The sequence below is a fragment of the Orcinus orca genome, chromosome 10 (assembly GCF_937001465.1).
Source record: "Orcinus orca chromosome 10, mOrcOrc1.1, whole genome shotgun sequence".
Lineage (NCBI taxonomy): Eukaryota > Metazoa > Chordata > Mammalia > Artiodactyla > Delphinidae > Orcinus > Orcinus orca.
The window spans coordinates 83,147,705-83,170,999 of record NC_064568.1 but is presented as its reverse complement, the minus strand read 5'-3'; the positions used below and the strand labels follow the sequence as shown (position 1 = coordinate 83,170,999).

The window sequence follows — 23,295 nt, the reverse complement described above, 5'->3', positions numbered from 1 at the left end:
TTGTTTCCACCATCTTTGGTCTTTTCCACCTCCCTCGCTTCCTTACGTACTTTCAGACAGCTCCTTGCTTTCCCCCTACTTTTCTTTCCAACAGCTTCGTACCCCAACCATTCAGCATACAAGAGGGTGCAAACTGATGGACTGCTGCCTGAATATCTGCAGAAACATGTAATTTGCTAACAGAATGTTTATAAAAACTGTTGAATGCATTCCAAACATTTTTAAAATGGGAGATTGCACATAAAAATCCAGATTTCTAGATTTTCAAAATTCAGACTATCTGGTATCAAGGGGCCCACAGTCATTGCTGGTAACAATGGAGCTGGATGGTAGCTGTCCCTCTCAGGTCACTAGAGTCTACTCGGTCGGTGTCCCCTGGCTTCCCTAACACTGGGAAAATGTCAACTGGCATTTATTATTTAGCCTGAGCAGCTGTTTTTCCTCTAGTAGAAAAATTTTAGTCCCTACCCACATGTTTACTCCAAAGCTGGAAAACAAAGAAACAGCAAGAGCCTTGGTTTTCTCACCCCCAGCATGCTATGATGTCATTCACATTTCCTGCTCCGACCCTGTGGGGGCTGAGTTTACAACTTTTGCTAGAGACAAAGGCTCAGGTCTCCCTCCCGCTTTCTCTCCCTCTCACCCCTTCTTTCTCCCTCCTCCCACCTTTTGTTCATATGAAGATTAGTATTTAATGAACTGCTGTAAGGTTAAATAACTTCAGGACCACTACTGAAACTGTTCCAATCCTCAGTCTTCAGAAACGGTCTGTGGAAAGTCATCGCATTTTTGCAATAGTATTTCGTGTGTGTACGTAGAAGATAAGAGAAGTTACTTTATCAAGAATCTATCTGGCACAACACTGTAAATCAAGTATACTTCAATTAAAAAAAAAAAAAGAATCTATCACTTGTCTTGCTGTTTGTGTCATCAGCTAACAACCTATTCATATGGATGAAATCTGAGAAACTCACGGAGCCTGGCCAAACACAGCTTTCTTTTAGGGTCATTATCGGCTGGGGGATGGCATTCAGAGGGTAGTATTGGAAACCTGAAAAACAGTGACATAAACGAATTAAGGGTTCAATTTTTCTGCATTTAAAATAACTCTCAAGGTGAGAACAGGGCTCCTAATGGGAACCTGGCTCCCTCTAGCCTCCTGAGCCATCATCTATAGGGCTGACTCTGTCCTGCATCTAGTACCTCATTTCTTATTTTCCTCCTTGACACTTACCACATTCTGACATACTATGTATCTATTTGTTTATGATCTGTAAGCTCCTTGAGCATAGGGGTCATTGTCTGTTTTCTTCACCCTGAAACCCCAGCATGGAAAATAGCATGTATTTGTTGAGTAAATGAATCAATGCTCTCAGGGTGACTGCTAGAACTCAGACTACCACGTTTATGTTTCTGGCAGGAAGAAGTGGGATAGTGAAGGAGAAAAGGGGACCCAAGACCAGAGAGTTGGCTTCAGAAAAGAACTCTTCTGCAAGTCCATTTAGTGACTTAGGCTGACACCCCCTTGGCCAGAACTGTGTCATGCCGTCACTCCTACCTGGACGAGACATTGAGAAAAAAAAATTCGTTTAAAGCAGAGGAATATGGATAAGCGAAATAAAACTGGAGTTCTGTTAGAAGGAGGAATGGGAGAATGCATATCAGGTCTCTGCAAGCTGCCCTCTCTGAATGCCTGGAGCTCCAGAGAGCATCCACGGGGCTCTTCACCGTGACCCTAGGCCCTGGACTTGCTACTTTATTTACTCTTATGAGTAACATCAGCTTCCTTGAACTTCACCACACTGTGATTCCTCAATTCTATACTTACTGATTATTTGTTGGGTTTCTAAGACGTAATTACACATAATTCCAGGAACTGTGAGTAGTAAGAACCCCCTCCCCCAAATCTGTCAACGATTCTATTTTTTAGGCACCATTATTCTTACTGAAACATTCAGTGGCTTAAGCTCTACCCTACAGGTCCCTGACTGCATATGTGCGCACAAGTGCGCATGTGTGCCTGTGTGTGTACATGAACCTGTGTCCACACATCACAAAAAAGAAGAGGGTGGCAGCCTCTCCACACCCCTTCCTCCTCCCTTCCAAGGCTGATGACGTCTGGAACTGAAAATGCTTTCATGTGTAGAATGCAGGCTTATGTACCCCAACAGGTAACTGGAGAAGCAGGGAGAGTTGGCGCCTAGGGCCCTGCCTATGAGCTCAGAAAGGTGATGAGGAGGGCTGAATTCCAGTTTGTGCTCAGCTCCCTTGGCCTCTCACCACGGCATAGTGCAAGGGCTGTTTGCCCAGAGGAAGGGGCCTTTTTTTTCTAGTTTATGAAAAATGTGCTCTTCGTTGCCAAGCGTGTATGCTTATCATCTGCTTGTGCCCAGAGGACGTGCCTTTTCCTATTTAATTCACTCAGAGGAGGAGTCTTTAAAATGCGCCCAAAGGCTCCCTGTGGGCTGGCTTCAGCATCCTCTCCTGTATGGAGGTCAGTAGATTTCGCCCCTGCTTATTCTGAAAGCCAGAGATCTGTGACCACTGCCGTCCCCCACTTCCTTCTTTCCTCCATCTAGTCAATGTCGGACTACTGAATGAAAGTAATCTGAAGACGGACACATTCTATTCTTCTCTTCAGACCAACACCTTCTATTAAAAAACCAACTCCCCGTGTGCTGCCGTGAGTGAGATCCAGCCGAGCTCACATGCGGTACAGCCTATGCTGTGCTCCACTGAGTGGTGAGGAACATCCCAGCCTAGTTCACACTCATTTCCAAGTCACCTCTGCAGGTGTCTGACCTCAGCCTCCCTCATCTTAGTTCTATTTTAGAGAGTGGCATCTTCTGATGCTAGCACCAAACTGGGATGAGCTGTTTCTGGAGCCCCTGTGTACTAGCCACAACTTCCAACTTGGAGAACCTGTGAATGTATGAAATAATCTGATCGTAAAATGCTCAATAAATAAGGAAAGTACAGAATAGTTATAGAGCAGACTGGTTTTTAAAAAGTGACAGGTTAACCTGTGTATCAAATTAAGTCTCATAGAGAAGCTCGCTGTATAACAAAAACGTGAAGGTGGAGCTTCTCTGGGTGAAGAGGGTGAAGGAGATGAGCCCTCCCCACAGTGCATCCACCCAGATACTCGAAAGAGCCCCTCAGGTGCCTCTGTGGTTCTCCAAGGATCTGTTGAGCATGATTTGCAAACGTATAGGTAGTGGAAAGGACCCAGGCTTGGACTTAGGAAATGGCATGAGTTCTTGTTTTGTGGCCTAGGGCAAGTAAAACAGCCCAGTCTCTCGTGTCAGCCTCATGTGACCCACGGGAACAGAACAAGTCATGCAGGAGCCCGAGGTTCAAATGGGGAATTACTCAGAAATACCTCCTCCTCGTCTAGGTCTACTCGGAACGTCCTTTCTCAGCGGCCTCCTCCATCTCATCATCTGGCCGTGGATCTCGGCATACTCTGGGAGGCAGAGCTGATTGCGCTTCAAACTCCATTATCCCCCTCTCCCCCAGCAATGGAACCTCAATCTGGTCTGGGCATCTGTCCTGTGGGAGTCTGATGACAACTCGAGTTGATCCCTGATGATTAGGCTGTCCCTTTAGTTGCATCTGTATATACTCTGGCGCTTGTGGGGTATGGGGTCCGAGGTAACCGGTGCCCAAGAATCTGCTGTGGGTTTTTGAAGCTGAGGAGGTGGGAGGAGGGGACGTGAGAGCGATTATGGGAAGAGGGAACTGAGAAAAGTAAGAACATTCAGTGCTTGTTTTGTGCTTCTGTACACTTTTGACCCTGGGGAATTTTAAAGGACTTTTTCTAATATTTATCTTAGATGGATGGAGTCATTTGATAAGTATCCCAGGCACTATGTAGGGGTTGGGAATAAACAGTAAATGCTACAGAGTTCCAGCCTTCAGGGAGTTTTTTTGTTTGTTTCTGTTTTTAATTTTGTTTTATTTGGCCGCACTGCGCAGCATTTGGGATCTTAGTTCCCCGACCAGGGATCGAACCTGGGCCCCAGCAGTGAAAGCACCGAGTCCTAATCACTAGACCGCAGGGAATTCCCCTTCAAGGAGCTTTCTAAGTTTGTTTTTTAACCCCACAAGGACAAGGTGGAAAACCCAGGAAGGTGTTTTGACTGAGGCCCTAGAACACCCAATGCCCAGATGTGTGGACAGAGACACAACATCCAGCAAAAGCAGAATTCCTTTAGAACTCTGCTGATTGTGAGGAATTAGTCAAAATGGCAAACCTGCAGCATAACATCCTGGCTCATTTCTTTCTTTTTCTTTTTTTTTTTTAAATTTTAGCTGCGCCACACGGTTTGCGGGATCTCAGATCCCTGACCAGGGATTGAACCTGGGCCATAGCAGTGAAAGCACCAGATCCTAACTGCTAGACCACCAGGGAACTCCCATTGGCTCATTTCTTATACAAAGGAAAACACAGAGGGTTTGCTGAAGATAGGAGGAGAAAGCAGCTTATTGGGAACAATGTCGCAAAAATGTAAATTGCTCCCTGGCGATTGCTAAGATCTTGATGACCTGATAAAATGGTGTATAAGGCAGAGCAAACACACCCTTGTGATGAAGCCAGAAATTTCATCCACAGTGAAGGATGCTACCAGAGGCAGTGCCAGTGTGGGTTGGGGAGGATCAAGATTGTTACCGTGTATAAACAACAAGGTCCTACTGTATAACACAGGGAACTATATTCAATATCCTGTGATAAACCATAATGGAAAAGAATAAAAAAAGAACGTCTCTATGTGTATAACTGAGTCACTTTACTGTACAGCAGAGACTGCCACAACATTGTAAATCAACTATACTTCAACAACAACAACAACAAAAGACTGTTACTGAGTCCAAGCTCCTACTGCTTGCTGCACAACAGGCTAAGAAATCGAGAGATGAGTTGCTGGGGCAAGGAATAGCGACTTTATAAAAAAAACCAGGGGCTTCCCGGGTGGCGCAGTGGTTGAGAGTCCGCCTGCCGATGCAGGGGACACGGGTTCGTGCCCCGGTCCGCGAAGATCCCACATGCCGCGGAGCGGCTGGGCCTGTGAGCCATGGCCGCTGAACCTGCGCGTCAGGAGCCTGTGCTCCGCAAAGGGAGAGGCCACAACAGTGAGAGGCCCGCGTACCGCAAAAAAAAAAAAAAGAAAGCCAGCAGACCGAGAAGATGGCGGACTGGTGTCCCAAAGAACCACCTTACCAGAATTAGAATTCAGGCTTCTTTTATACTAAAAGGGGAGGGAGTTAAGTCCTGGTTCCAGCCAGACTTGGGGGGTGGAGTGGGGGGTAGGGAGGGTGGGGATGTGTTAACTTCGTCCTTCCTGTAGCCATTCACAGGTGGATCAGATCAGGATGTTTCCTATGAGCTAAACAAAGGTATTTTAAGGTATTTTAGCTTACCTGGGAGGCAGAGTTCCCAGAGATGGGCCATTGTGTATAATTTAAGCTCGTAGGCATAATTTAAGCTCGTAGGCAACATCCCGTTAGTGATTAACTTGTAAGAGAATACAAAGGTTCTTTCCTATTACAAGATTGGTGTCTGGAAAAATAGCTGGGAGGCTACTGAAACTGTCCCAGTGAGTGGTGATGAACGTTTGAATGAAGACAGCTGCCAAGGGCATGTGGGGACAGATAGGAGACAGATTTCCAGGCAGGAAGGACTGATGTAAGGGTGAAGGAGTGGAAGATGACTCTGGAGAGAATACCTAAGGCCTGTGTTCTTTCCTCACATACCATGTTGCCTTCCCATGGAATGGGGACCCCACCTCAGTCCAACTCTTCCACTTTATAACAAAAGGAGGACATTAAAACCCAGGAAATGGGGACTTCCCTGGTGGCGCAGTTGTTAAGAATCCACCTGCCAATGCAGGGGACATGTGTTCGATCCCTGGTCTGGGAAGATCCCACATGCCGCGGAGCAACTAAGCCCGTGTGCCACAACTACTGAGCCTGTGCTCTAGAGCCCATGAGCCACAACTACTAAGCCCGCGTGCCACAACTACTAAAGCCCGAGTGCCTAGAGTCCACGCTCCACAGCAAAGAGAAGCCACCTCGACGAGAAGCCCACTCGCGGCAACTAGAGAAAACCCACGCACAGCAACGAAGACCCAACGCAGCCAAAAATAAAAGAATTAAATAATTAATTAATTATTTAAAAACCCAGGAAATGGAAACCCTCATCTACGGCTGAACTGAAAGTTGGGGGAGGAGCCCAAGTAGAAGCCAAGTCTTCCTTTCCTGATCCTACCCCTTCCACAGGTGCACATTAGAGCCAGCCAGGCCCTTTCCACACACCTGTGCCTAGGCCACACCCCCTCCAGTGAATCAGAATCCCAGGGCTGGGACCATGAGCTATTCCAGGGCAGGGCACAAGTTTCTCTTCCTGCTGTGACCATGATAGCACGTTCTGCCTGGACCGCACTTTTTCTCTGATTCATAACTGCATTACATAATTGCAATACATTACGTATTACTACCGATAATTGGAGAGGTGCTGAGTGCTTGGATAGAGAACTGTATGCAAACAAAATCCTTCTTCATAGGCCCATTAGTGGTAATAAACTAGAACTAATTTGTAAACATCTCATTGCAACTGCAGGAGAGGGAAGACTTTGGAGGTTGCTCTCCAGTAAAAAAGGGTTAATGGACAATCAATCATTGTTCAGTCAGCAGTTACCAATCTATGTTTTGTAAAATTGATCATCTCTTTATGAGTTTATTTTAGTAAAAATAAAGAATATTTTTATAAATTTATTTATTTTTGGCTGCATTGGCTCTTCATTGTTGTGCACGGGCTTTCTCTTGTTGCGGAGCACAGGCTCTAGGTGCACGGGCTTCAGTAGCTGTAGTTCGCGGGCTCCAGAGCTCAGGCTCAGCACTTGTGGCACACAGGCCCAGATGCTCCGCAGCATGTGGGATCCTCCGGGACCAGGGCTCGAACCCGTGTCCCCTGCATTAGTAGGCAGATTCCCAACCACTGCGCCACCAGGGAAGTCCCACGAATATTTTTAAAAAACAAAATCTTAAAATTAAAAACAATTGTGGTAAAATACACGTAACATGAAATTTCCCATCTTTACTATTTTTAAGTGTACAGTTCAGTAGTGTTAAGCACGTTCACATTGCTGTGTGACCATCACCACCATGCATCTCCAGAACTCTTTTCATCTTGCATGACTGAAGCTCTGTACCCATGAAACAACTCCCCATTCCCACTACCCCTAGCCCCTGGCAATCACCATCCTACTTTCTGTCTCTACAAATTTGCCTACTTCTTAGAGGTGGAATCTTACAGTATTTGTCTTTTTGTGGCAGCTTACTTCACAGAACGTAATATCCTCAAGGTTCATCCATGTTGTAGCATGTATTAGAATTTTGTTTTCTTTTAAGGCTGAATAATATTTCATTGTATATGTAGAGACCATGTTTTGTTTACTCATTCTTTCATTGATAGACACTTGGGTTGCTTTCACCTTTTAGCTATTGTGAATTGTGCTGCTATGAACATGGGTGTATAAATATCTCTTTGAAATTCTGCTTTCAGTTATTTTGGGTATATCCCCAAAAGTGGAATTGCTGGATCATATGGTAATTCTGTTTTTAATTTGTTAAGGAACCACCACACTCTTTTGTTCCACTACTTTACATTCCCACCAACAGCGCACAAGCGTTCTAATTGCTTCATATCCTCACCAACACTTATCTTCTGTTCTGATAGTAGCCATCCTAATGGTGCGGTGACATAAAACCTTTCTAAAACACAGGTTTGCTAATGATTTTGATCTCCCAAACCCTTAACTTTTCATAAAGTCCTAAGTTCCTTAATCACAATATTTTCATTCATGAATATTTTTAGGAAATGACCCCCCCCGGCTAGAGAAGGAATACTGTATAGTCATTTTATCAGTCTTTACTAACTAGAAAGGTAAAAATTTTAATTTATTTTAATTTTCTTTCATTATTAGTGAAGTTGAACTTTTCACTATAATTGTTAATTAGTTATAGTTTCTCTGCTGTGAATTGTGTCTGAATTTCTTACATGGTACAATATAAAAATAGAAATAACTATTGAGTGCTTTCTATGTGCCAGCTAGTGTTCTAAGAGTTTTACATGTAGTAACTCAGTTAATCCTGACCCACCACCATGAGGCAGGTGCAATGATTAGTCTCATTTTATGGAGGAAACAGAAACACGGAGAGGTCAGTGAACTTATCCAAGGTCCTACCCAGGAGGTCTGGATTCAGAGCCTGTGCCCTTAAATACAAAATGGCCAATATTTTCCTAACCTATTTGATTTGTTTTATATTAACTATAAAAATTTAAAAACATTTATCAGTCTGCTCCTTTCTTTTGTTGGCACTTTTTTTTTTTTTGGCCATGCCATGTGGCTTGTGGGATTCCCCGACCAGGAATTGAACCTGTACCCTTTGCAATGAAAGCGCAGAGTCCTAACCACTGGATCGCCAGGGAATTCCCGGCACTTTTTTTTTTTTCTTTCAGCCAGTTCTAGAACATCCTGTCCTTTTCAGATAATAGAAAAACAAATTTTTTAATATATGTTTTACATATGTATGTATTTTCCAAACAATCATTTATCTCAAACTATTTATTGAATTATATTTTTTGGTCCCATTGTTTTGTGATGGTATCTTTCTACTGGTCTTTATTTCCTAACTGCTTGTTTTTTTAATGAACATTATATGTTCAATCATCGCTCTGAGGATGCTGAAGTCTCTTTCTGGTTTTCACATTCTTTTCACTTCACCTGGCATGAATCTGTCTCTGGAGAGTTGATGTTGCTGACTCCCTTCCTCAGTGTTAGTTTTTGTGTATTTTGGAATTTTAGTTTCCAGGTCATTTCCAGGTTTTCTATCTCTCTTCTCTGGTTCCTCACTCCTCCCTGTCCAGTGACTGAGCAGTTGCCCTCCTCGGAGCCCTGTCCAGAGTGAGGTCTTATATGGCAGCCAGGGCCCCTGCCCTGGCCTGACCCTGAGGATGACTCAGGTCCAGCCCCATGACAGAAGAGGCTGGGTTAAGGTCATGTGTTGTGCCATTTGCTCCATAGGCCACAGTCCCAGGCAAAGTCAGCAGCAATTTATTTCAATCTATTTTCTTGAAGAAGGTGGAGAGAGGCCAGTCACAGCTCCTGGATTTTTTACCTGAATTGATGACTCTGTTCCCCCACCTCAAGCGGGCAATTCAATTCTTTCTCATCATTCAACAGGACTTGAAAGGCAGCTGCCTTTGACTGTATCCAGACTCCAAAAGGCCACAGCATCAGCCCTGTTCATCTTTTGCATTTATATTCAATTTTTGGGAATATCCATGGGGATATTCTCCACTTGTTGAATATGGATTTTGTATTTTCTCTAATAGTTTATCCACCATTGCTTTGTACGGGAAGCCTCAGGCTGTCTATTCTGTTTCACTCGTGTGCCTGTGTCTTTATGTACAAGCATTCATTGTAGCTCTCTGCTATGAGTTAGGAAGCCATTCTCACAAGTTCCTCCAATCACGTCCTGATAGATTTCTTGAGGCTGGATCAGGTAGGAGGCTCTACAGCCATTACCTGAGATGAGAGTGGAGGAAGTGCTACTGTCCCCCACCCAATGTGAGGGCGCATCAGAGGAGCCCTGGGGTAGCTGCTCTGGGACAGGAGGAAGGTTTCTCTTTGAGAGCTCCATGCCACCATGTCATCAGGGGTCTCAAGCCAGGGTAGATCCAGTACCAGGGAGTATATGAGAGCAAACATTGGTGGCTTGACATGGTCCCTAGATGGACAACCAGAAGTTTCAGCTGTGGTAGGATCCCTGCACAACATAATGGTGTATATGGTAGCCAGGATGCATCTGGGGCATTATGCACCATGTCCTTAGGACTCCATGAGTAATTCGTCCAACATTCCACACGCACCCCTGCCTGCAGGCAGGGCAAATACATGGCCCCAGCTCCTGCCCCCTCTCCTGCTGCACCAGAATATTTCTCAGTGCCATGGGCACGGTGATCTAAACACGGAGCTGCGTACAAAGTGGTGCCTCTTTTGCGATATAAACAGAACCAGATCTGCGGCTTGAGTGCTCTCTTGGCTATGAATTCAGGGGTAGGGAGAAGCAGCCTCTGCCCCACCCAGAGGCCCTGGCTCCCTTTCCAAAGGCTCGGCCTGTGATCAGGCCCAGTGGGGCTGAGGAGCAGACACGGGCAGGCTTCCCTAGCACCAGACACCCTGGGCTCCCCGCTTGGCCAGACCGTCTCCTGAGGTGCCCGTGCAAGTTTGCCCCAGAAACCCTTTCTTCCTGGGACGGGGTGTCACCTCAGGACAGAGAATGCCAGGAGTCCTAACTTGGCCCTGCAGCAACTGAAGTCTGCCAATCCAGCCTGAGACAGCAGGTTGTGCTTGGGCTCTGGGCCTGAGCTGGGAGTTGCAGCTCCGTGGGGAACCTCTGGGAGTGCCACCAGGGGGAGCCCTCTCTACATCTTGGGCGTCTGGGTCTGCGCTCAGCCTCCAGAATGTTGGTGTCTACACACATGACTTAGTTTACGGATTGAATCATGCCTCCATTTTCGCAATTTATGTAGTCAACCTCATCTCCTGCCACGGTTCAGGTTCTGTTTTGCTTCAGATGTAGTTATGTAACACTGTAGTCACAATCACAGTGTGGGGTTGGGGAGAAACGGGAGGGGTAATGTGTGTCTTCACTCCCCAGATGCCACTGTGTCCACCTCACCTGGCAACCAAGGTCCTGAGATTGTCCTGAAGCTTCAGAGGCCCAGGCAGCGGGCGGAGAGGGGCACAGAGGTGGCGTCTGTGTGTGGGGCGTCTAGATTGGCTGCACCGTCCTCCAGCGGGTACCTCCACTAGGATGGAGAGGCCTGGCTGCCAGCAAATCCTTCCTGTTCCCTTTGGGTGCTCTGGACATGGGAGGTGGGGCTGCAAGTGGTTCAAGGAGGCTCAGGGAAGACACTGCCGGGTGAGGAGAGAGTGTGGCCGCATCTGAGGAGGGCGGTGCTGACCAAGCTTCGGGTCCACAGGAGGGAGACTGGGGAGCGGGGTGAGGCAGAGAGGCTGAGGGGGAAAGGTGAGGCCAAGGGGGCCTTTCCAGCTTGAATGCCACAAACACCACTGTAAAGCTCCCTGTGGAGCACCTCATGCTCCCTGCCTGGGTCACAACACTGGAGGGTGTTGCCATTAGAGGCCATCAAGTAAGTTGGAAGGAATTTCAGGGTCTTGGGGGCCTTATTATTCTCTGGTGCAGGCTGAGAAAATGCCAGGCCCTTCTAGAAAAAGAACCATGTTCAACATAGTGCTGCCCACGTTGTAGGTAAGAGATGGGAGAAAGGAGGGATCGAAGTGGAGAGAGAGGGTGAGAGGTATGGCCTGCTGGTCCTCTCTGGCTCCTAAGTTTCAAACCCTAGTCCCCTGAGGGAAATGAATGGATTCATGACATAAGCCCGGCACCTAGACACTAAGAGCCACCTTCTTAACCCGATGCGAAGGGATTCCCTTGGACTGGAGGGCGGAGGGGACTCACTGAGGCTGTGGACATTTGTGGGTCCTAGAGGATGGGGGTCCTTGGGCTGAGCCCTGGGGAAGGGGCAGAAATGGCAGAAAGGTTTGTGGCGTCAGAGGGAGACCTCTGTCGTGCTTCTTTGGGCCTGTAGCCCCTGAGAAGGAAGCACCATGTCAGCACGAGCTGTCAGCAAGGCGGGGCCTCGGTCACCTCACAGCGAAGTCCTGTGCCTCAGCCAGAGGCAGGAGATGGGGGGCGTCCAGATTGCACCCCACACAGATGCACCACATCCCCCAGGGAGCACGCTGCAGCCTACACTGGAAACCACCCCAATACCCTTCCGCAGGAGAGCGGGAGGGAAAGTTGTAGCAGATTCATGCAGTGGGACACTTCTCGGTGAAGAAAACAAATCATCCTACAGCCCCATGTGACAGTGCAGTGAAGCTGCAGACAAGAAGTTGAGTGGAAGAAGCCAGACCCACAAGGGCACATAGGGTACCATTACATCTATAAAAAGCCCAACTCCAGAGGTCAGGAGAGTGCTTACCCTTAGGGGCGGGTAGCGACTAAAAGGGGACATGAGGGAGGCCCCTGGCATCCTGAGAATGTTCTGTTCCTTAATCTAGGTGCTGTTTGCACAGATGTGCTCTGTGTGAAAGTTCATTGGGATTTGTGTGCCTTTCTGTATGGATGTTATATTTGTGTAAAACATTTTTTGAGATTTAAGTGCAAAAAATGAGACTACAGAATGGAGTGAGGAGATGGGAATGGTCTACTATTATTTCAGTGCCCACGGTGCTCCATGCCTTCCTAATAGGATCTTTGCTCTTGTCTTATCAAGAGGAGGGGAGGCAGGGCAGAATTTAAATCATGAAGGACTTTCAGCTCCTTCATTCCTGACATCTTCTGTGAATCAATATTTTTCTTTGATCAACTGTTTCATGGCATCCTAAATTTATCTCATGCATTTTTCAGCTCCTGCAAAAACTAAAAGGGATTAGATGGGGTTTGTGTTACTGTGAGCTCCCAATTTGCTGCCTCCTTCATAAAATACTAGCTGGACTCTTGTATATGAGCATCAGCATCTGTAAAGCCAGAGGCAAGACCTGTGGGCTGCTCACATCAACCTGGCAGACACTGCTGATCGAGTCTGAGGTCTTCTTGGTATCATCTCCAGAGCCCCCAGTTTCACTGGTGCCATTGCTGCGGCAGGTCTCAACTCACCTGGACTCACCTGGAGGAAGGGGACTAATTCTATCCACTGCTAGAGATTAAATAAAGATGGTCACAAACCCTTTTGGTCACTTCTCCCACTGAGAAGTGGGGTCTTCTTGAATCTGGGTGGGTTCTGTGGCTTTTTGATCAACAAAAATTGGTGGAGGTGATGCTGAGCCAGTTTCCAGACCTAGGCAACTTCCACTTCCTGTCTCTTGGAACACTCTCTGGGAGCCGTGAGCCGCCATGCAGGAAGTCCAAATTCCCTTGAGGCTGCATGCTGGAGCAGCCATGCCCAGCACTGTGGTCACCATAAGCAGAGCCCGGTTATCCCCACCAAGGAGAAGAAATGTGAGGAAAGCTGTCTTGGACACTTTGGACCAGCCCCTCTGCCAACTGAGTGTGACCCCAGTAGACACTGATAGGAGTAGAACTGCTGAAATGACAGATAAAATCATGAGATATGAGGCAATGATTGCTGTTTTAAGCCACTAGGTTTGGAGTAGTTATGAAGCAATAGGTAACTGGAACATTTGAATTTCTACCTGGACCACAGCCTTTGTGTCCTTGGCTCTGTAAGAATCCATCTCCTTAACTCACTTTGCCAATGTGGCTATGGCATTTGACAACTCTTCATTCCATTAGAATTCTTTTAGCTGCCAGGCTTGTGGCAAGATAATTTATTGTGGAATTATTTTTTTTGTTCTGTTTTTGTTGCTCTATGTATATTTCCCTCACTGAGAAAGTTATGAAGCTCTTGTTCTCAATTCTGAGCTTCTGTTTTGGGTATGGAGAGAGTGGGTGAGTGTTGGCATTTGGATTATGTGCAAACACCTAGGCTAAGAGACAGAAGTGGGCTGTGAGCATGTGCTGAGCAGAGACTAAGAATCTCTGAGATCTGGAAATTTGGTGCCCTCCCACCAGTGAGTAGTAGAGACCCAGACCCCTAATTTTTGCCCAGAGCACACCCAGGCTGAACAACTGCTAGCAAATGCCCAGAGAGGATAGGCATGGTTTCTCCTAGGCTGGGCCATATAGGCCAGGGTCCCCAGGGGAGACTCTGCAGTCAGTGATATGGACATCTGTAAGGGGCAGTGCTGGCCCTGACCCAGAGGCCTCCAGGGTTGACAGCAGCCTCTGAAATCAGCGTCAGCAACAGAAACAATGGCTGCTGCTATGGACTGAATGTTTGCGTCACCCTCAAAGTCATATATTGAAACCTGAAACCCCAATGCAATGGTATTGTAATGGATGGGAGGTAATTAAGTTTAGATGAGGTCATGAGGGTGGAGCCCTTAAAAGAAGAAGAAGAGACCAGAGGTGTGTCCCCCCGCCGCCACCCACCATCTTGTGAGGACACAGTGAGAAGGGGGTCATCTGCAAACCATGAAGAGAACTCTTACCAGACACTGAATCTACCAGCACCCGATCTTGGACTTCCCAGCCTCCAGAACTGTGATAAAGAGATGTTTGTTGTTGAAGCCACCTAGTCTGGGGTATTCTGTTACAGCAGCCTGAGCTGACAGCTACCACTAGTTAGTAAGGACCTGTCTTGCTCTCAGCTTTTCTGGCACTGCATAAACCCCTGAGAGTTTATAATCTCATGAAGGGAGGAGGGAACCCCACTAATGACCAGGGCTCAATTTCCTTCCAGTCTGGCAGTTTGGGACACAGAGCAGATTCCATTTAATTGAGAAAAAAATAAGGAATGTGATATTTCATGCACATTTTATAACCCAAAATAATAAATGTAACATGCTTCTCAAGCCATCCAGAACATTTAATGGCTTTCTCTTTATTGCATTGTGGGCTCCCGTGCCCATTGAACTGTTGGTATTTTCCTTGGCAGGATTTTCGTGAAATATCTCCAAGGTTTGGATTTTTTTTTCTTTTTAAATAAAAAGAAGGGCATGGAAACAGAGGAGGGGCTTGCTCAGAAAAATAAACCCCGAATATTGTTGACACATGTTCTTTATTTCTCACTTACTGAATATCTGCTCTCTGTATTCTTTGATTTTAACAAATCATGTATGGATTTTTAAAATTTCTAATCTTTTTAGTAGCTATTACATTTATATAGTTTAAAATGAAAATTACATCAAAAGGTACATGAGAAATGTCACTCTCACTCCGTTCCCACCCTCTGTTTTCTCTCACTTTGCCCCTGAAAGTAACCATTTTTATTAGAATAGTGAAGCGGGGCTTCCCTGGTGGCGCAGCGGTTGAGAGTCCGCCTGCCAAGGCAGGGGACACAGGTTCGTGCCCCGGTCCGGGAAGATCCCACATGCCGCAGAGCGGCTGGGCCCATGAGCCCTAGACACTGAGCCTGCACGTCCGGAGCCTGCACGTCCGGAGCCTGTGCTCAGCAACCGGAGAGGCCACAACAGTGAGAGGCCCGCGTATCGCAAAAAAAAAATAATAATAATAATAGTGATGTATTTATCCTTCTGATGTTTCTTTATGCAAATGTACCTTTATTTTTTCCTTTCTTACTCAAAAAAGCATATTATACATATTCTGCTCCTTCCTCTTAAAATTTTAACTACTTACTCTGGATATCCTTCCATGCCAGAGCACATAAAACTCTTCCTCTGTTTTTTTGACAGTATTCCATTGGTAGATATACCAGAGTTGGCTGTTTAATAAGTCCCCCATTGCTAAACACTTGGGTTGTTTTTGGTTAGTTATTATTACAGATAATGCCACAATGAATAATCTTATACCTAAGCAAGTTTACGTTTGTGTGGGCAAATCTATGGGATGGATTCCCAGAAGGGGTCTTCTGGGTCGAAGGGTAAATGCATTTCTAATTCTGGTACATACTGTAGGTTCTGCCGCACAGGATTGTGCTGTTTGCACTGTTGCTAGCGATATATGGAGGCGTCTGTTTCTTCCTGGCCTCACTCACACAGTGGGATGTCAAACTTTTGAATTTTTCCCAACCGATGAAAGATTCATGTAAGCTTAACATGTATGCACTTGGACTAATTCTCCTTCCTGCATTTCCCTAAGAACATCCTCAGACTTTTCTTTCACATCAGACCCCTTAATTAGCTCCATCTTTTCAAGAGGTTGGCCGTTTTTATATTTCCTTCACTATCATCACAGTTATGAAAGATTTCTGCCAGGGGTGGTAGGTTGAGTAACCATGGTCTCTGTTGGTTATTGCAATAAAATCAATAGCTACAGGTGGCTTGAATTGTTTTAGATGGAATTGACCTCAGGTTAAAAAAAAATAATGTTATTTTGTCACTCTTTGTATCATTACTTTCTAAGCTTAAATATCTTTTATGAAATATTTGTATAAATATTTGCATTTATTTAATATTTAATAAAACAAAATTAAAATATTTTGTAAACAGAAAGTCCAAGCCTTCTTGAATAAAAGTTGAAATATTAAAAGGAAAAGAAAGGCCTCCATCACAGCCATGTCTTTGGTAGACTCCATCCCCCTCCAGTAGGCTCTCTGTTGTATTGTTTAGGATACAAATGAACCCTATTATGCTGGGGTACCTTTCAGCCAAGGCATTGGCAGTAGAGAGGCTGTTTCCTCTCTTGTTTGGCCTACTCCTCCGACTGGTCACAAGATTTGTTCATTTAAATGAATTCCTTATTGTAAAAAAAAAAAAAAAAGTTGTCTTATATATGATATAAAGAACTCTAATCAATTAGCGTTAAAATACAAGGCAGAACTGATTCCCCACAGCAGTTTATGCATGGCTGGGGGTGGGGGTGAGCCCGAAGCGGCTGGAGCAGGAGAATTTGGAGGCCGGGAGGTGGTGAGCAGCAGAAGGCTCACCTGTCTGGAATGGAGGAGCTGTTTTCACTTTGGAGATGAGATGCCATATATATATTTTAAAGGAGTCTTTTATAGCAGATTAATAAGTCTGAATTTCCGTCTTTTCCTCCAGAGTGACAGGAGTTTCTGATGATTGCGCAGGGCTGTGGGTGTGTGGTGGGCATTAAGATAACATGACCTGATTCAGGAGTGTAGTAGTCAGGATTCTCTGTTCCAGAGAAACAGAAATATATATATTCTCTCTATATATTCTGTATTGGTGTATATATATATGGCACAGTTATGGAGGCTGAGAAGTCCCATGATTTGCTGTCTGCAGCTGGAGAACCAGGAAAGCTGGTGATGTAATTTGGTCTGAGTCTGGAGGCCCAAGAACCAGGAGTGCAGGTGTCTAAGGGCAGGAGAAGACGGATGTCCCAGATCAAACAGAGAATGAATTTGCCCCTCCTCCTTCTTTTCATTCTATTCAGGCCCTCAATAGATTGGATAATGCTTACCAATATTGGGGAGGGCAATTTGCTTTACTGAGTCTACTGATTCAAATGCTAATATCTCCTAGAAACACACACCCAGAAATGTAGCCGCTATCTGGGCATCTCTTATCCCAGGCAAGTTGACATACAAAATTAATACAAAGGGTAATAGCCAGGGTGTAAAAACCCCATCAGAGGACTCAGTTGAGAATGCCTGGGTCAGCCTCTCATGCTGATGCATCAGACCTAGAGTCCACTTAGATAAACTTTTTCTTTCTCGGAATTAATGACTATTTTGAAAACTTAGATTAAAGACAATGTTTCCATTTTGGTCTGATATTCAATATCTATAGGATGAGTTGGAGGGTCTGGGAGGGAACAGGATGTCTGAGGCCACACTATACACCAGGCAAATAGAAGAAATGCAGGAGGGATGGAGATGCTATGAAGCCATATGTCAATGATAAGGGTACCTGGTGTCAGCACCGTCCTCTGCCATCCTGGGGGAGAAGCATTACTCAGCAAGTTTCCATCAGAGGAACCCCCTTGAAGTAAGATTCCAGGATATAAACAGATTCTTTCCTTTTTCATGTAATGCAGATAATTATACAGTAGCAGAGGGTGGGTGGCCTTCAATTCTGATCAGGAGGACATAGATCAGACCTGGCTCCTTTTCATGAACATTTCCATAAAATTAAATAAGGAAGTTAAAACCCCCCACTAAGAGCTGGAGGTTATGATCGCTTTGCTCCTGAACGAGCTAAAATAAAATTGGAAATGTGGCTGATAATTGCATCATTGCACTGTCCTGGCTGGTAGGTGGCAAGAAGCCAGCAGTCAACTAAAGCCACGGTGAGAATCAACTAAAGGACATCTGTGAGGCGAGAAAGGAAGCCCTACTGAGAAAGGAACTATCTCAGGCTGGGACGATTGCTGAGAAGTACTGCAGTGCGTGAAAGAGATAGGATGTCCCAGTGATAATAAGAATCCCCAGAGCAACGAAAATCTGTTGGTAGGTGGGTAGTACTAGGCATTTGTAGCTCAGTTCCATACAGCCTAGGGGAGGAGCAGTTTTTCCCAGCACAAAATAAAAATGGGAAAGTAGAATGTTCTCTCCAATTCAGAGCATTTAAGCAATGTATATTTGAGCCTGTAGCAGGGATCTGTATTGTACAATAGTCACTCGCTTATTTGTTACGCAGAATCCATTCATTGTTTTGTTCATGGTAAAGGAAACATCAAGATGACAAACTTCTGATGAAAACTCAGGTTAATGAATATCACACACACACTCATACACACAATGGAGGAAGTTCCGGAAAAAAATGGAGGCAGTAGGAAATGTATCCTTAAGGCATATAGGTTAAACTTATGCAATTATACTGTTAGCATTTGCCAAAATCTAGATAATCTAGGAAAATCAGAGAAACAAAAATCAGAGAATCAATAAGCAAGAAATTGTAAAAATGTAGGAATGTGTAACAAAAAGCATTGGAATTTGTTTCTTTGGGTAAATCTGCCTTTCCTTTGTCTCCAACCTTTATGAGATCACACAGATGGGGGCATCCCAGCAACGCCCTGACAAGGAAATAACACAAATGACTGGAATACTCAAGCACAATTCTGACACTAGTCACCCGGAGTTAGCATTAGACTCCCAGGTTAAGGGCACAGTCCTCAACAAGACAACCCTCACTTCAGATGCCAGTCACAAGTTTGGCCACTTGCTCCAAATGGCTACACATCTGGGGAGTTCCAATGACACCCCCTCAGGTCTGATAATTTGCTAGAACAACTCACAGAACTCAGGAAAATGTCATACTTGCAATTACAGTAAAGGATACAAATCAGGAGGACCAGCCAAATGAAAAGACACATAGGGCAAAGCCTGGGAGGGTCCTAAACACAGAGCTGCCATGTGCTCTCCCTGTGGAATCAGGGGGCATCACCTTCCCCACACATCCTTGTGCTCACCAACCAGGAAGTTCCACCAAACTTCAGTGTCCAGGGTTTTCTTCTGTAGGCATGACTGATTGAATCATTGGCCCCATGATTGAATTCAATATCCAGGTGCCCTTCCATCCCTGGAGGTTGGCATGGCTCAAAGCCCCAACCCTTTAATCACATGGTTGATTTTTCTGATGACCAGCCTTTCATCCAAAGTCATCTCATTGGCATGAACTCAGGTGTGATCCAAGGGACTCATGAATAATAAAGATACTCCTATTACTGAAGAAATGCCAAGGAATTGGGGTCTTTTCTGGGACCCAGGGACAAAGGGCAAATTCTTTATTGTACAATAGGGACATATAATTTAGTTGGCCCTCCATATCTTCGAGTTCTGCATCCGCGGATTCAACCGACTGCGGATTGTGTGCTATGTTTACCACCAGAGGTTGGTTGAATTTGCAGATGTGGAACCGGCAAATACAGAGAGCTGACTATGGGATTTGAGCATCGCCAGATTTTGGTATTCCTTGTGGGTCCTGCAACCAATCCCCTGCAGCTACTGAGATATGACTGTATTATAAAATAGAGATGAGAAATCCTGACATATCTTGAGAAGTCTATCACAAGAGCTTAAGTATTTAGCAAGTGCATTATGAAAAGAAATCAGCCAAGTGCAGTGTCTTATCATGGAAACATAGGATCCAAGCATCCAGTTATTGTAGGAATTGAAATTGGTTGTAATAAAGGCTCAGACATTGTAAAGGAATTAGTATTACAAAAGATGAGAGAAGTTGAGGACTATGTCAAGATGCAAAAACGAAAGATTTGTCACAATTTACTTATCCTTTGCTTTCTCTTAGGGATGGAACAAGACTAAAGATTAACCCAGGAAGCATATAGTAAAGTTGGCTTCCTCCCTTGTACAATTCCACATTAAACATATTCCACATTTATATTCATATGGAATTGATTTTGAGTAGAGAGAGACAATCCTAATCATTAATGTATTTCATATGGTTAGAACCAATGTATCATTTATGTAATGTAATAAAGCTTTCTTTTCCCTCTAGCTTGAAATGCGTATTTTACCGTACACCTGTTGACCTAAAACAGACTGCCAGGTACTTCTCCAGCAAAAGTAAGTTTACTCTGGATCAGCAAAAAATTGCAATTCAGAGCCTGTAACCACGGCAAGAGGAGAGCAAGTCCCTGCACAGGAAGGAGAGGAAAACCTCTTTTAAAAAGGGGAAAAGGAAGTTGGGAGGGCTATAGTAAACAGTCCACTGGAGGAATTGAGAGTTCAAAGTACAGTGGCTTGTCATTGGTTGAGTTGTGGCAGCCTCTCATTGGCTGAGCTCTTGCCGGGAAGAAGAGGAAGTCTTTCTTTTTCCTGTTGGGCTTTGCTATTGTCACAGGGTGTGAGAGCTCCCCCTTCTGGCCTCCTGACTATTTTAATTGAGGTTTCCGTTTATCAATTTTTTTTTTTTTTTTTTTGCGGTACGCGGGCCTCTCACCGCTGCGGCCTCTCCCGTTGCGGAGCAACAGGCTCCGGACGCGCAGGTCCAGCGGCCATGGCCCACGGGCCCAGCTGCTCCGCGGCACGTGGGATCCTCCCGGGCCGGGGCACGAACCCGTGTCCCTGCATCGGCAGGCGGACTCCCAACCACTGCGCCACCAGGGAAGCCCAGCCCTCAATTTTTATATACCAAATTCTTATATACAACTTAGGTCTCTTTCTGGGCTTTACGTTCTGTTTCATTGATTAAGCTGTTTTAGTACCAGCAACACTTGATTTTAATTATTGGGTCTTTCCATTACATTTTAACATCTAGTAGGTCTGATACCCTTTCATTCTTTTTTTTTTTCCCAAAAAATCTCTTGAACATTTATTACATTAAAAATCCTATTATTATTGTAATTGCCTTATATTCATAGATAACTTGGGAAAATTGATATATTTACAATAATGAGGATTCACATTCAAGAACTAGGGGTATTTGCATTAATGTTTATGGTCCTTCAAAAACATTTGTAATCTTCTTTCCAGGGATGTGAATGGATGTGTTTCTTTTGAGTGTGTTTCTTAAGTATTTTCTATATCAATATTGTGAATGTGAATTTTCTAATTATATATTCCAACAGGCTGTTGCTGATAAATAGAAAATCTATTGCTTTTATATGTCATTTTGCAATTGTCCACGTATCTGCCCTTAATACTCTTTGATTTTTTAGGAAGATAATCAAGTCTGCAAGTAAGAATACTTTGATCTTTTCCTCCTTTCCAATATATCCAATATATATTTAAGCTCTTTAATTTTATATTATCTTATTGTATTGGATATGATTGCCTAGGAAGTGTAAATAATAGTTAATGATAGTGGCCATAGTGGGAAATTTGCCTAATCATAGGAATGTTTCAGTATGTGTTATGTTGTTTGTTGATTCTTAAGCATGATAAGGAAGTATCTTTCTATTCTTAGGTTCTAAGAATTCTTTTTTTATATACTTATAGGATTACTTGTTCAATTTTATTAACTATCAGTAATCTAGATGATCATGTGGTTTATCTCCTTTGGCTTACAGGTGTGACAAATTTGTATATATTTAAAAATATTAAGCTATCTTTGAATTCTTGGTTAAAATATCTCATACTAAAATTTCATCTTCTGGATCAGGACTCTGGAAACCTTAAAATTTCTTCCAGAAATTCTATATATCCAGTCAGCTCCCAGAAAACCTCCTATAACTAACCTCTCAAAAAGAAGACATTTTTTCCCCTTTGTTCTTAGTCCAATATCAAAGGGAACCTCCAAATTCCAAGTAGGTCAGGCTACTAATACACACAAATCAATTCTGATAAAATCATCATACAATAAGTGACTGTTGTTTACTAAGTGATTACTCGGTGCTAGGCATTGGATTAAGATAAATATTTTACTTAAGCCTTAAAATTACCCTTAGTTTCTCATCAAAAGTATACTGTAGTTGAGACAGGAGGGAAGGGGACAGAGCACAACCGTTAAAAGAATGGCATAGCCATTGAAGATATGACAAAAATTGGTTAGAACCTAATAGGCCCAAGATGGCAGCAAGATTCAACTTCCAGTAGACCTTGAGCCTCATTATAGGCTCACTGTAATACACTAGGCTGCTAAATGGAGTAGGACCCTATGGCCCTTCCCCCACACCCACTCCTACCCCATGTCCTCAGTCTGCCTTTTGTCTGTAGAAAAACTTTAGCCAAAGAATAAGTTTAATCAGAGAAGTGAGAAAAATGAAGAAGCAAAGGAAAGTAGTCAAACAGGACAAAACAATAATAGTTTAGTCATTAAGCAAAGTCAAGGACTCTTAGTTCCTCCTCAAGGGCTATAGGTAATATTCTGAGCCATATTCTTTGAGCTGTCTTGTAAATACTGAAAACCCCACCAGGGAGAAGAATTTAACTACATAATGACCAGACTGTAGCCATGACATAAGTGGCCACAATTCCGAGAACTGGCCTCAAAGAAATGGGAACAAACCCACCCTGGAACGGAAGGCTAACTGTATTTAAAACAAATCAAGATGACACTGATTAGACGACCGCATGACCAATTTCAAGATGACTGTCAGAGCTGACTGTGCTGTTTCTGCATGTAGCCCCCTCCCTCTGCCTATAAAAGCTCTTGCCGGGACTTCCCTGGCAGTGCAGCAGTTAAGACTCTAAGCTCCCAATGCAGGGGGCCGGGGTTCGATCCCTGGTCAGGGAACTAGATCCCACATGCATGCTGCAACTAAGAGTTCACATGCCGCAACTAAGACCCAGCAAGACCAAATAAATAAATGAAAAGAAAAAAAAAAGATACTGAAAACTGACTGATAATGAAAACACAACAGGCTGAAATTGGACATGGCTAAAGCAATACTTAGACCAACAGAACAAACTCAAAGAAGCAAGAAAGAATGAAACACTAAGATGAAATAGAGAACAACAACTTATATAATAGAGAATATTAACAAAATCCAAAAGCTGGTTTGTTGAAAAGTTTCTTAAGATAGACCATTACCTAACCAACAAGAAAAAAACAGAAAAGTTACCAAAAAAGTAAAGCTTAAAAAAAAAAAAAAGCTCTTGCCCACTGATGAGGGAGGGGGTTGGCCTTTGGGCAGGAGTCTGCCCCTCAACCCCCTGCCCTCGTTGTCAGCCTCCGAAATAAAGCAAACTTTCCTTTCCATCAACATTGCCCCTCTAGTATTGGCTTTAGAGAGACAAGCAGCCCAGCCGGACCCCACTTTTGGCAACAAAATGACACACCCAGAGGTGCTATGACAGTTCCAAGGCCAACCATA

The 23,295-nt window shown here is 44.3% G+C and overlaps 1 long non-coding RNA gene across 2 annotated transcripts in view; it reads right to left on the bottom strand.

The window, feature by feature from the left end:
• The window catches only part of LOC117198892 (uncharacterized), a 93,750-nt gene that overhangs the window by 28,307 nt on the left and 42,148 nt on the right, over positions 1-23,295 (bottom strand). The gene's annotated exons all lie outside the window — the stretch shown is intronic.